Source organism: Monodelphis domestica, chromosome 7 (assembly GCF_027887165.1).
Source record: "Monodelphis domestica isolate mMonDom1 chromosome 7, mMonDom1.pri, whole genome shotgun sequence".
NCBI lineage: Eukaryota > Metazoa > Chordata > Mammalia > Didelphimorphia > Didelphidae > Monodelphis > Monodelphis domestica.
In genome coordinates this window covers 255,700,679-255,714,766 of record NC_077233.1, presented here as the reverse complement: position 1 = coordinate 255,714,766, position 14,088 = coordinate 255,700,679, and the positions used below count along the sequence as shown (strand labels likewise).

General features: G+C 36.4%; 1 pseudogene; it reads right to left on the bottom strand.

Annotated features, from left to right (window-relative positions):
- Nucleotides 1-1,134: 1,134 nt before the first annotated feature.
- On the bottom strand, nt 1,135-1,756 carry LOC100021441 (interferon alpha-3-like; annotated as a pseudogene).
- Between the last annotated feature and the right edge of the window lie 12,332 nt (nt 1,757-14,088).

Below are 14,088 nucleotides of genomic sequence, written 5' to 3'. Positions count from 1 at the left end.
GCACACTCATTTTGCTTGGAGACATCTAATAATAATGGAGAATTTTAGAAGGAAAAAAATTGGCATAAGTTATCAATATATTGAAAAATTCTGAAAATATGCACAATAGTCTTTTCTTGTTGACTTCTCACTTTTGCAAAAGGTTGGATTGGGCATATTTTTTCATGTTTCTTCATTTGAACCATGTTTTTCTTTATAGTTTTGCAATATACATTTTTTATTTTTGTTTGTGTGCATGGATATTCTATCTACTTACTTGATTATAGTCATTGTGTATATAGTTTTCTTAACTCTGCTTACTTCACTCTTCGTCTGTTCATGTATAACTTTCTATTCTTTTCTATACTTATCACACTCATTTTTTTCTTATCAAACAGTTATCTTTTATTACATGCATGTACCACAATATGTTTAGCTATTCCCCAATAGATGGACAATCTTCCTGTTTCCAATTTTTGATATTTTGATTTATACACATTATTTCTTCTTGTTAATAATCTCATTGGGGTGTGTTTCCAGGAATGGAATACCTATGAGAAAAAGTTTGGATATGTTGTCCATTTTTTTGTCTAATTACAAATTATTTCCCAAAATAGTTGTACCAATTCACAGCTTCACCAACAATGCACCTTCATCTCTAATATATTCTGCCTTTGAACATACCTATTTGGAAAGTAATAATATCTTTCTCTTATACTGTATCTATTTGAATATGACATTTTGTCCCTGATTATACCTCATTGGAGCACAGTTCCTTGGACTTATAGGTATTTAATAAGTGTTTGTTGAATTATATTCTTGCAATGATTGCTCCCGGTATTCTTATGAGATACTGAGTAAGCCTCTTATTAGAAAAATGGTTTCATTAGTAAAATATAGCTTTTTTAAAAGATTGCATTTTATCTGGGAAATGAACAGTAAGTTCAATATAAATAAGACAAAAACTGCTCTCTCTGCCCTATGAACAATAAATATTAAAAATATGTTGACTAGAAAGAATGCTAAAATCTATCAATACCTAAATAGATAAATAAATAAAAATTGTAAAATATTTAGGTAATGAAGACAAGTGAGAATTATTTGTACTAAAAAACCTCATTCCCTTCATAAATGGCTGCTTATGTGTTAAAATAATTCAGTGAATAAAAATGTTTTTATTTGATGGGGAAATAATTCTTTCTGAATGATACTTAGTTTTAAAGAAACAATCAATTATTTGAGGAGCTGGTGAGTTAGCTCATGAACAAAAAGCGCCTCCTGATCTCTATTCTTGTGACTTCCCATGCACAGTGGCTGTACTCTTTGTCCTGAAAATACTGGCATATTCCTTAGAAGTAGTTCTTCAAGGCCAGCCTGAGCATCTCACTTCCAAGGAATGTGCCTGCCACTCTATATCTGCCTATGGCCCCTCTCCAGCTGTTCCAGCTGTTGCTCTAGTCCAATGAGCAGTTGCATGACCTGGATCTGATTCCAAGAGGAAGGAATAGCATTCTGGCTGAAGAAGGCAAAGATCTGCTGGAGCATTTCATGAACAATAACTTTAGTATCTTCCCTCTGAAGCTAACTGTCCTTTATGGCTTCCTCCGGGAAGCTGAAGTTAATCCTATCCTTTACATATGGCGCCAAGGAAATTTTGCACACTTGGTTCAGAAATGAGGTCTATCAGGAGACTCTGAATTAGGTCACAGCCCAGTGAGCAGTGGGTGCTAGAGCAGAGCAGCACCCAGGCAACAGGCAACAAGCTCCAGGAGGTCATTGTGATGCGAAGAATAGTTTGAGGCTGCCTGAGCTAAGAAATCAATGAGGCTTTGGCTCAGCTTCTTAGATTCTGGCCTCTAGGAACTCTCTTTCCAATAGTTTTGAGACTACTTTTCATTTCTTGGCATGGGACTCCCTTCTACTTTCTGTTTTCTTTTGTTTACTATCCATGTTGTTCTTAGAAGATATCATTAAAATTTCTTTGAATTATTTGTGGAACTGCAGCCAAATTTTCTCTTAAGAAGAGTTTATGGAGTAAGCTCTTTGTGATCATCTGCCGTGTTTTATCTTTTTTTTTTTAAACTCCCTCTTTTGTAGTACACACATAGTCAGATACTAAGTGCTATCAATTTTACTCCTGAAATCTTTTTTCCCTCTCTCCTCTCCTTGCTCTTTCCATTGCCACCTTCTGTATTTAAGCTTTCCTCAACTCTCATCTTCCCTTGATATCATCAGTTCATCACTTTTAATTTCACTCCATGTCTTCAATTTTTTATTAACAAAAAAGAAAATATAATTAAAGAAGATACATACATTAAACGAAAACATGAAATTGGAAGAAAATTTACTATGCACTAGCTTAAGACACAGAAGGAGCCATCTTAATGTTATAAGAGAAAAACAAAAATAGAATTTTTTATTATAGAGAAAAAATGGAGACACCACCTAAAGAATAATAGAAAACCCCATATCAATATTAAACATTCCTGCATTCAATAGTATAGCATCTAAATTCATAAAGCAAATTCAACCTTGAAAAAAGAAACAAGTAGAAATATAATAGTAAATGACTAATATTAAAAGGAAAAATGGGAAAGTTTAGAGAAGTACAAACTATTGGGGAATTTAGAGCTAAAAGATTATGGCAATTTATGAATTGGACCACTAAAGAATACACTTATAGCACCCAAATAGAACTCTGTCTTTCCTCTTAAATGGGAAGCAGTGGTACTGTAATAAATCTCTGGGTTTAGAGTTAATCTGAATTTAATTGGTTATATTCAGATCCTGTGATTTGTGATTTGAATTACATGAACTCTAAGGACTATCCAAGATCTATAACTCTGATCTGAATCCTTTCTCTCCTAAAATAATCCTTTTTTTAAAAAAAAAAACCTTTCTACTCATTCAAGTCCATAACTTTGTCATATTTGATTCTTTCTCCATTTTGTCACCATACCCAATCAATTGCCAAATCTTATTCATTCTACTTCTTCAATATCTCTCTAATAATAAGTCTCTTCAGTCAGTATTTTTATGTGTATTTTATGAAGGAAAAAAAAGGCTCAGGAAGATTAAGTGAAATTTTCAGTTTCTAAGCTAGTAAATATACTAATCTTTTTTCCTTTCACATATTCAATATTTCAGTTAAATTCAAGTGCTTGCTGTTTTTTTTTATTTCCTGCTTCCTTGTCTTTGTGTTCTACATATTTGTTCATGTCTACTATGAACCTCTACTCCCTATTTCTATATATTGGCATCTTCCTCTTTCTTCAAAATCTAATTCAAGATCAGCTTTTGTTGTTGTTGTTGTTGCTTCTGATCTCACAATCAAGAAATGATACCTAATTCTTTAAATTGTTTAGGCTTCTTTTCTGCAATAAATCATTGGGTTTTTTTTTCTTTTGAAAGCCTTACCTTATGCCTTAGAATTGATACTAAGTACCAGTTTCAAGGCAGAGGAGGGGTAAGGGATAGGTAATTGGGATAAAGTGACTTGCTCAGGATCACACACTTAGGAAGTTTCTGAGTTTAGATATGAAGCCAGGTCCTCCAGTCTCCAGACCTGGCTCTCTCATCATTGAGCTCAATAAATCATTCTTAATGAACAGTATGTTTATTTGGGCACATGTGCCATTCTTGTACTAGACAATAAACTCAATGAGTTCAGGGACTGTGATGTTTTTCATTTGCATGTTCTTAGACAGCAACAGGTGAGTTAAAGACATTTTCTATTCTTTATACATTAAAAAATACTTTAGGGACTTCCGGTTAAGATGGCGGCTTAGAGAAAGCTGAAGTTCAGATCTCCGGAAAACCCTTCCCGACCGATCTCAAACTAGAAGCTCCTAAGGCGCCGAAATTCAAAACGATCAACAGCACAGAACCTGGGAACCCTCCTCCTGGACCTGGACCCGGTTCAAAAGGTACGGCTCCCCTTAAAAGCCAGAACCCGAGATCCCTCAGACCTCAGGGGTAGGAGCGCAGAGTCCAAGGCTCCCGGAAGCGGCAGCCGCGCCCGGCTCAGAGAGCAGGGTCTGAGGAACAACAACCCTCAGGGTCTTCTACCCAAGTCCCAGTCCGGGTGAAAGTTACTGCCTGGGGCTTCCGCTGCAAAGAGCCGGTTGGTCAAAGAGCCGGTCGGTCCGGGTGAAAGTTACTGCCTGGGGCCTCCGCTGCAAAGAGCTGGTCGGTCCGGGTGAAAGTTACTGCCTGGGGCCTCCGCTGCAGAGAGCTGGTCAAAACAACAGCAACCCTCAGGGCGGGCAAGACAGCCTCACGGGCTGGATCCTGCTATCCAAGTCTCAGTGAAAGTCTGTGCTCTCGGAGCTTGGGGAAGCGGCAGCCCATCCCCCCGCAGGCCGACGAAACAGCCTCACGGCCAGGGATTCTGAAGGCAACTTCCGGAAATCGAGCCAGGGGGAGAGTGTGGCCTCGTGGTCCGACCCTTCCATTCCAGTTCCAGTGAGGCATATTCAGTTTAACCCAGGGAACGCTCATAGAACCAACATCTGCCCAGGACTAAAGCCTCTGATCACCAGACAAAGACAAGAAAAGCCAATCCTCCACGTTCAGAGATGACAAATTCCACAGAAGCACAGAAGCCCCAAAATACCAAGAAAAATAAGAAGAAAGGGGCGACTCTGGACACATTCTATGGAGCCAAAATACAAAATACAGAGCAGATAGAAGAAGATATACAAGAAAATTCTCCAAAATCTTCCAAAGGAAATAGAAACTCTCCACAAACCCATGAAGAATTTGAATCAGAAAGGACCAAAAAGATGGAAGCCCTCTGGGAGGAAAAGTGGGAAATGATGCAAAAGAAATTCACGCATCTACAAAACCAGTTTGACCAAACTGTAAAAGAAAACCAGGCTTTAAAGCAAGAACTAATAAAGCAAAGCCAAAACACCAAGAAATTAGAAGAGAACATAAAATATCTCACCGACAAGGTGATAGATCTGGAAAACAGGGGGAGAAGAGAAAATTTAAGAATAATTGGACTCCCAGAAAAGCCAGAAATAAACACCAAACTGGACATGGTGATACAAGATATAATCAAAGAAAATTGCCCAGAGATTCTAGAACAAGGGGGCAATACAGCCACTGACAGAGCTCACAGAACACCTTCTACACTAAACCCCCAAAAGACAACTCCCAGGAATGTAATTGCCAAATTCCAAAGCTATCAAACAAAAGAAAAAATCCTACAGGAAGCCAGAAAAAGACAATTTAGATATAAAGGAATGCCAATCAGGGTCACACAAGACCTTGCAAGTTCTACGCTGAATGATCGTAAGGCATGGAACATGATCTTCAGAAAGGCAAGAGAGCTGGGTCTCCAACCAAGAATCAGCTACCCAGCAAAACTGACTATATACTTCCAAGGGAAAGTATGGGCATTCAACAAAATAGAAGACTTCCAACTTTTTGCAAAGAAAAGACCAGAGCTCTGTGGAAAGTTTGATACCGAAAATCAAAGAGCAAGGAATACCTGAAAAGGTAAATATTAAGGAAAGGGGAAAAATGTTATCTTCTTTTACTCAAACTCTCTTCTATAAGGACTACATTTATATCAACCTATGTATACTAATATGTGGGGAAAATGTAATGTATAAATAGGGGGTAAAGAAAGACCAAATAGAATAATGGTTCTCACACAAAGATTCACAGGGGAAGGGGAGGGGAAGAAAACTCCTATAAGAAGGAGAGGAAGAGGGGGGGGGGTTTACTTAAACCTCAATCTCAGGGAAATCAACTCTGAGAGGGAAAAACATCCAGATCCATTGGGATCTTGAATTCTATCTTACCCAACAAGGGTAAGGAGAAGGGAAAACCAAGGGGGGGAGGGGGAGAGGGAGAACAAAAAGGGAGGGAAAGAGAGGGGGGAGGGGGAGGGAACAAAAAGGGAGGGACTAAAAAGGGAAACATCAAGGGAGGGGACAAGGGGGACTGATTCAAAGTAAATCACTGGACTAAAAGGTAGAGCCGAAGAAGAAAAGGTTAGAATTAGGGAAGGCAATCAAAATGCCAGGGAGTCCACAAATGACAATCATAACTTTGAACGTGAATGGGATGAACTCACCCATAAAACGTAGACGAATAGCTGAATGGATTAGAATCCAAAACCCTACCATATGTTGTCTTCAAGAAACACACATGAGGCGGGTTGACACCCACAAGGTCAGAATTAAAGGATGGAGTAAGACCTTCTGGGCCTCAACTGATAAAAAGAAGGCAGGAGTGGTAATCATGATATCTGATAAAGCCAATGCAAAAATAGACCTGATCAAAAGGGATAGGGAAGGTAATTATATTTTGTTAAAAGGGACTCTAGACAATGAGGAAATATCATTAATCAACATGTATGCACCAAATAATATAGCACCCAAATTTCTAATGGAGAAACTAGGAGAATTGAAGGAAGAAATAGACAATAAAACCATACTAGTGGGAGACTTAAACCAACCATTATCAAATTTAGATAAATCAAATCAAAAAATAAATAAGAAAGAGGTAAAAGAAGTGAATGAAATCTTAGAAAAATTAGAATTAATAGACATATGGAGAAAAATAAATAGGGATAAAAAGGAATACACCTTCTTCTCAGCACCACATGGCACATTCACAAAAATTGACCATACATTAGGTCACAGAAACATAGCACACAAATGCAAAAAAGCAGAAATAATGAATGCAGCCTTCTCAGATCACAAGGCAATAAAAATAATGATTAGTAATGGTACATGGAAAACCAAATCTAAAACCAATTGGAAATTAAACAATATGATACTCCAAAACTGTTTAGCTAAAGAAGAAATCATAGAAACAATTAATAATTTCATCAAGGAAAATGACAATGGCGAAACATCCTTTCAAACCTTTTGGGATGCAGCCAAAGCGGTAATCAGAGGCAAATTCATATCCCTGAAAGCTCATATTAACAAACAAGGGAGAGCAGAGATCAATCAATTGGAAATGCAATTGAAAAAACTCGAAAGCGATCAAATTAAAAACCCCCAGCAGAAAACCAAATTAGAAATCCTAAAAATTAAGGGAGAAATTAATAAAATCGAAAGTGATAGAACTATTGATTTAATAAATAAGACAAGAAGCTGGTACTTTGAAAAAACAAACAAAATAGACAAAGTACTGGTCAATCTAATTAAAAAAAGGAAGGAAGAAAAGCAAATTCACAGCATTAAAGATGAAAAGGGGGACAGCACCTCCAATGAGGAGGAAATTAAGGCAATCATTAGAAATTACTTTGCCCAATTATATGGCAATAAATACACCAATTTAGGAGAAATGGATGAATATATACAAAAATACAAACTGCCTAGACTAACAGAAGAGGAAATAGAATTCTTAAATAATCCCATATCAGAAATTGAAATCCATCAAGCCATCAAAGAACTTCCTAAGAAAAAATCCCCAGGGCCTGATGGATTCACCTGTGAATTCTATCAAACATTCAGAGAACATTTAACCCCAATACTATACAAACTATTTGACATAATAAACAAAGAGGGAGTTCTACCAAACTCCTTTTACGACACAAACATGGTACTGATTCCAAAACCAGGCAGGTCAAAAACAGAGAAAGAAAACTATAGACCAATCTCCCTAATGAATATAGATGCAAAAATTTTAAATAGGATACTAGCAAAAAGACTCCAGCAAGTGATCAGAAGGATCATTCACCATGATCAAGTAGGATTCATACCAGGGATGCAGGGCTGGTTCAACATTAGGAAAACCATCCACATAATTGACCACATCAACAAGCAAACTAGCAAGAACCACATGATTATCTCAATAGATGCAGAAAAAGCCTTTGATAAAATACAACACCCATTCCTATTAAAAACACTAGAAAGCATAGGAATAGAAGGGTCATTCCTAAAAATAATAAACAGTATATATCTAAAACCAACAGCTAATATCATCTGCAATGGGGATAAACTAGATGCATTCCCAATAAGATCAGGAGTGAAACAAGGATGCCCATTATCACCTCTACTATTTGACATTGTACTAGAAACACTAGCAGTAGCAATTAGAGAAGATAAAGAAATTGAAGGCATCAGAATAGGCAAGGAGGAGACCAAGTTATCACTCTTTGCGGATGACATGATGGTCTACTTAAAGAATCCTAGAGATTCAACCAAAAAGCTAATTGAAATAATCAACAACTTTAGCAAAGTTGCAGGATACAAAATAAACCCACATAAATCATCAGCTTTTCTATATATCTCCAACACAGCTCAGCAGCAAGAACTAGAAAGAGAAATCCCATTCAAAATCACCTTAGACAAAATAAAATACCTAGGAATCTATCTCCCAAGACAAACACAGGAACTATATGAACACAACTACAAAACACTCGCCACACAACTAAAACTAGACTTGAACAATTGGAAAAACATTAACTGCTCATGGATAGGACGAGCCAATATAATAAAAATGACCATCCTACCCAAACTTATTTATCTATTTAGTGCCATACCCATTGAACTACCAAAATACTTCTTCACTGATTTAGAAAAAACCATAACAAAGTTCATTTGGAAGAACAAAAGATCAAGGATATCCAGGGAAATAATGAAAAAAAAACACATATGATGGGGGCCTTGCAGTCCCAGACCTCAAACTATATTACAAAGCAGCAGTCATCAAAACAATTTGGTACTGGCTAAGAAACAGAAAGGAAGATCAGTGGAATAGACTGGGGGAAAACGACCTCAGCAAGACAGTATACGATAAACCCAAAGATCCCAGCTTTTGGGACAAAAATCCACTATTCAACAAAAACTGCTGGGAAAATTGGAAGACAGTGTGGGAGAGACTAGGAATAGATCAACACCTCACACCCTACACCAAGATAAATTCAAAATGGGTGAGTGACTTAAACATAAAGAAGGAAACCATAAGTAAATTGGGTAAACACAGAATAGTATACATGTCAGACCTTTGGGAGGGGAAAGGCTTTAAAACCAAGCAAGATATAGAAAGAATCACAAAATGTAAAATAAATAATTTTGACTACATCAAACTAAAAAGCTTTTGTACAAACAAAACCAATATAACTAAAATCAGAAGGGAAACAACAAATTGGGAAAAAATCTTCATAGAAACCTCTGACAAAGGTTTAATTACTCATATTTATAATGAGCTAAATCAATTGTACAAAAAATCAAGCCATTCTCCAATTGATAAATGGGCAAGGGAAATGGATAGGCAGTTCTCAGATAAAGAAATCAAAACTATTAACAAGCACATGAAGAAGTGTTCCACATCTCTTATAATCAGAGAGATGCAAATCAAAACAACTCTGAGGTATCACCTCACACCTAGCAGATTGGCTAACATAACAGCAAAGGAAAGTAATGAATGCTGGAGGGGATGTGGCAAAGTAGGGACATTAATTCATTGCTGGTGGAGTTGTGAACTGATCCAACCATTCTGGAGGGCAATTTGGAACTATGCCCAAAGGGCGACAAAAGAATATCTACCCTTTGACCCAGCCATAGCACTGCTGGGTCTGTATCCCAAAGAGATAATGGACACAAAGACTTGTACAAAAATATTCATAGCTGCGCTCTTTGTGGTGGCCCAAAACTGGAAAACGAGGGGATGCCCATCAATTGGGGAATGGCTGAACAAACTGTGGTATATGTTGGTGATGGAATACTATTGTGCTCAAAGGAATAATAAAGTGGAGAAGTTCCATGGAGACTGGAACAACCTCCAGGAAGTGATGCAGAGCGAGAGGAGCAGAACCAGGAGAACATTGTACACAGAGACTAATACACTGTGGTATAATCGAACGTAATGGACTTCTCCATTAGGGGCGGTGTAATGTCCCTGAACAACTTTCAGGGATCCAGGAGAAAAAAAACACCATTCATAAGCAAAGGATAAACTATGGGAGTGGAAACACCGAGAAAAAGCAACTGCCTGAATACAGAGGTTGAGGGGACATGACAGAGGATAGACTTTAAATGAACACTCTAATGCAAATACTATCAACAAAGCAATGGGTTCAAATCAAGAAAACATCTAATGCCCAGTGGACTTACGCGTCGGCTATGGGGGGTGGGGGGGAGGAAAAGAAAATGATCTATGTCTTTAACGAATAATGCTTGGAAATGATCAAATAAAATATATTAAAAAAAAATAAAAAAAAATACTTTAAAAGCACTTGGTTTTTTATCTTGGTTTCTTATTAGATTGTGATTAAATATGGATGTTTTAATTTTTTCATTCCTTTCAAAGTCTATGAATTCTCCCTGGCTTATCCATTGCAGCCACTAGATCAGGCCTTCATTTCAGTGGATTTCCTGAGTTATTTTTTTAGTTAATGTTCTTTTTATTTTTATTTTTTGATCCCCCCATTTGAATTAGTTTATTTAGTCAATTTAGAACATTATTCCTTGGTTGTAATAATCACATTGTTTTCCTCCCTCCCCTCCACCCACCCTTCCCACAGCCAACGTGTAATTTCATTGGGTATTACTTCTGTCCTTGGGATGTGGATAGTGTTTTTTCTCACAGATTCCTCCAAGTTGTTCAGGGTCACTGCATTTCCACTAATGGAGAAGTCCATTATGTTCTATTGTACCCCAGTGTATCAGTCTCTGTGTACAATGTTCTCCTGATTCTGCTCCTTTCGCTATGCATCACTTCTGGAGGTTGTTCCAGTCCCCATGGAATTCCTCCACTTTATTATTCCTCTAAGCACAATAGTATTCCACCACCAACAGATACCACAATTTGTCCAGCCATTCCCCAATTGAAGGGCATCCCCTCATTTTCCAATTTTTTTTGCCACCACAAAAAGCACAGCTATGAATATTCTTGTACACATCTATTTCCTTATTATCTCTTTGGGATACAAACCCAGTAGTACTATAGCTGGATCAAAGGGCAGGCAGTCTTTTAGCGCCCTTTGGCATAGTTCCAAATTGCCCTCCAGAAAGGTTAGATCAATTCACAACTCCACCATCAATGAATTAATGTCCCAACTTTGCCACATCCCCTCCAGCAATCATTATTTTCCTTTGCTGTCATGTTAGCCAATCTAAGTGTGAGATCATACCTCAGTGTTGTTTTGATTTGCATCTCTCTGATTATAAGAGATTTAGAACACTTTTTCATGTGCTTATTAATATTTTCGATTTCTTTGGCTGAAAATTGCCTATTCACGTCCCTTGCCCATTTATCAATTGGAGAATGGCTTGATTTTTTGTACAATTGGTTTAGCTCTTTACAAATATGAGTAATTAAACCTTTGTCAGAGGTTTTTGTAATGAAGATTATTTCCCAATTTGGATGCATTAGTTTTGTTTGTACAACCCCTTTTTAATTTGATGTAATCAAAATTATTGAGTTTACATTTTGTGATATTTTTCTAGTTCTTGCTTGGTTTTAAAGTCTTTCCTTTCCCGAAGATCTGACAAGTGTACCATTCTGTGTTCGCCTAATTTGCTTATAGGTTCCTTCCTTATATTCAGGTCATTCACCCATTCTGAGTTTATCTTGGTGTAGGGTGTGAGATGTTGATCTAAACCTAATCTCTCCCATACTGTCTTCCAATTTTTCCAACAGTTTTTTATGAAATAGTGGATTTTTGTCCCACAAACTGGGATCTTTGGGCATATCATAGACTGTCTTGCTGAGGTTCTTTACCCCACGTCTATTCCACTGATCCTCCTTTCTGTGTCTTAGCCAGTACCAAATTGTTTTGATAACCACTGCTTTATAGTATAGTTTGAGATCTGGGACTGCAAGTTCTCCTTCCTTTGCATTTTTTTTCATGATTTCCCTGGATATTCTTGATATTTTGTTCTTCCCAATGAACTTTGTTATGGTTTTTTCTAATTCAGTAAAAAAGGTTTTTGGTAGTTCAATGGGTATGGCACTAAATAAGCAAATTAATTTGGGTAGGATTGTCATTTTTATTATATTTGCTTGTCCCACCAATGAGCAATCAATGTTTTTCCAATTGTTTAGATCTAGTTTTAATTGTGTGGAGAGTGTTTTGTAGTTGTGTTCATATAGTTCCTGTGTTTGTCTCGGCAGATAGATTCCCAAGTATTTTATATTGTCTAGGGTGATTTTAAATGGAATTTCTCTTTCTAATTCTTGCTGCTAAACTGGGTTGGAGATATATAGAAATGCTGATAATGTATGCGCGTCTATTTTATATTCTGCAACTTTGCTAAAGTTGTTGATTGTTTCAACTAGCTTTTTGGTTGATTCCCTAGGATTCTTTAAATAAACCATCATATCATCTGCAAAGAGTGATAGCTTGGTCTCCTCATTGCCAATTTTAATACCTTCAATTTCTTTTTCTTCTCTAATTGCTACTGCTAGTGTTTCTAGAACAATGTTAAATAATAGAGGTGATAAGGGGCATCCTTGTTTCACTCCTGATCTTATTGGGAAGGCTTCTAGTTTATCCCCATTGCAGATGATGTTTGCTGATAGTTTTAGATATATGCTGTTTAGTATTTTTAGGAAAGGCCCTTCTATTCTTATACTTTCTAGTGTTTTCAATAGGAATGGGTGTTGTATTTTATCAAAGCCTTTTTCTGCATCTATTGAGACAATCATGTGGTTTTTGTCGGTTTGCTTATCAATATGGTCAATTATGCAGATGGTTATCCTAATATTGAACCATTCTTGCATTCCTGGTATGAATCCTACCTGGTCATAGTGAATAACCCTTGTGATGACTTGCTGGAGTCTTTTTGCAATTATCCTATTTAAGATTTTTGCATCTATAATCATTAAGGAAATTGGTCTATATATAGTTTTCTTTCTGTTTTTGACCTGCCTGTCTTTGGTGCCATATTTGTATCATAAAAGGAATTTGGTAGGACTCCTTCTTTGCTTATTCTGTCAAATAGTTTGTATAATATTGGGATTAGTTGTTCTTTGAATGTTTGATAGAATTCATTTGTGAATCCATCTGGACCTGGCAATTTTTTTCTTAGGGAGTTCTTTGATGGCTTGTTCAATTTCTTTTTCTGATATGGGGTTGTTTAGGTAATCTATTTCTTCCTCTGTTAGTCTAGGTAGTTTATATTTTTGTAAGTAATCATTCATATCACCTAGATTGCCATATTTTTTGCCATATAATTGGGCATAATAGTTTTTAATGATTGCCTTAATTTCCTCTTCATTAAAGGTGAGGTCTCCCTTTTCATCTTGGATACTGTCAATTTGATTTTCTTCTTTCCTTTTTTTTTAATTAGACTGACCGGTACTTTGTCCATTTTATTTGTTTTTTCAAAGTACCAGCTTCTAGTCTTATTTATTAAATCAATATTTCTTTGACTTTCAATTTTATTAATTTCTCCTTTGAGTTTTAGGATCTCTAATTTAGTCTTCATCTGAGGATTTTTAATTTGTTCACTTTCTAGTTTTTTAATTTGCATGCCCAATTCATTGACCTCTGCCCTTCTTAATTTGTTTATATATGAACTCAAGGATATAAATTCCCCCCTGAGTACTGCTTTGGCTGTATCCCATAGGTTTTGAAAGTATGTCTCATCATTGTCATTTTCTTCAATGAAGTTATTAATTGCTTCTACAATTTGTTCTTTACTAACCAGTTTTGGAGAATCATATTGTTTAATTTCCAATTAAGTTTTGATTTACCTCTCCATTTATCCTTACTAATTATTATTTTCATTGCATTGGGATCTGAGAAGGTTGCATTTGTTATTTCTGCTCTTTTGCACTTGTTTGCAATGTTTTTATGCCCTAATACATGGTCAATTTTTGTGAATGTACCATGTGCTGCTGAAAAGAAGGTGTATTCCTTTTTGTCCCTATTTATTTTTCTCCACATATATACTAACTCTAATTTTTCTAATATTTCATTTATTTCTTTTACCTCTTTCTTATTTATTTTTTGGTTTGATTTATCTAGTTTGGAAAGAAGAAGGTTCAGGTCTCCCACTAGTATAGTTTTTCTATCTATTTCATCCTTGAGCTCCACTAGTTTCTCCTTTAGGAATTTGGATGCTATGCCATTTGGTGCATACATGTTGAGTACTGATATTTTCTCATTGTCTATACTGCCTTTTATCAGGA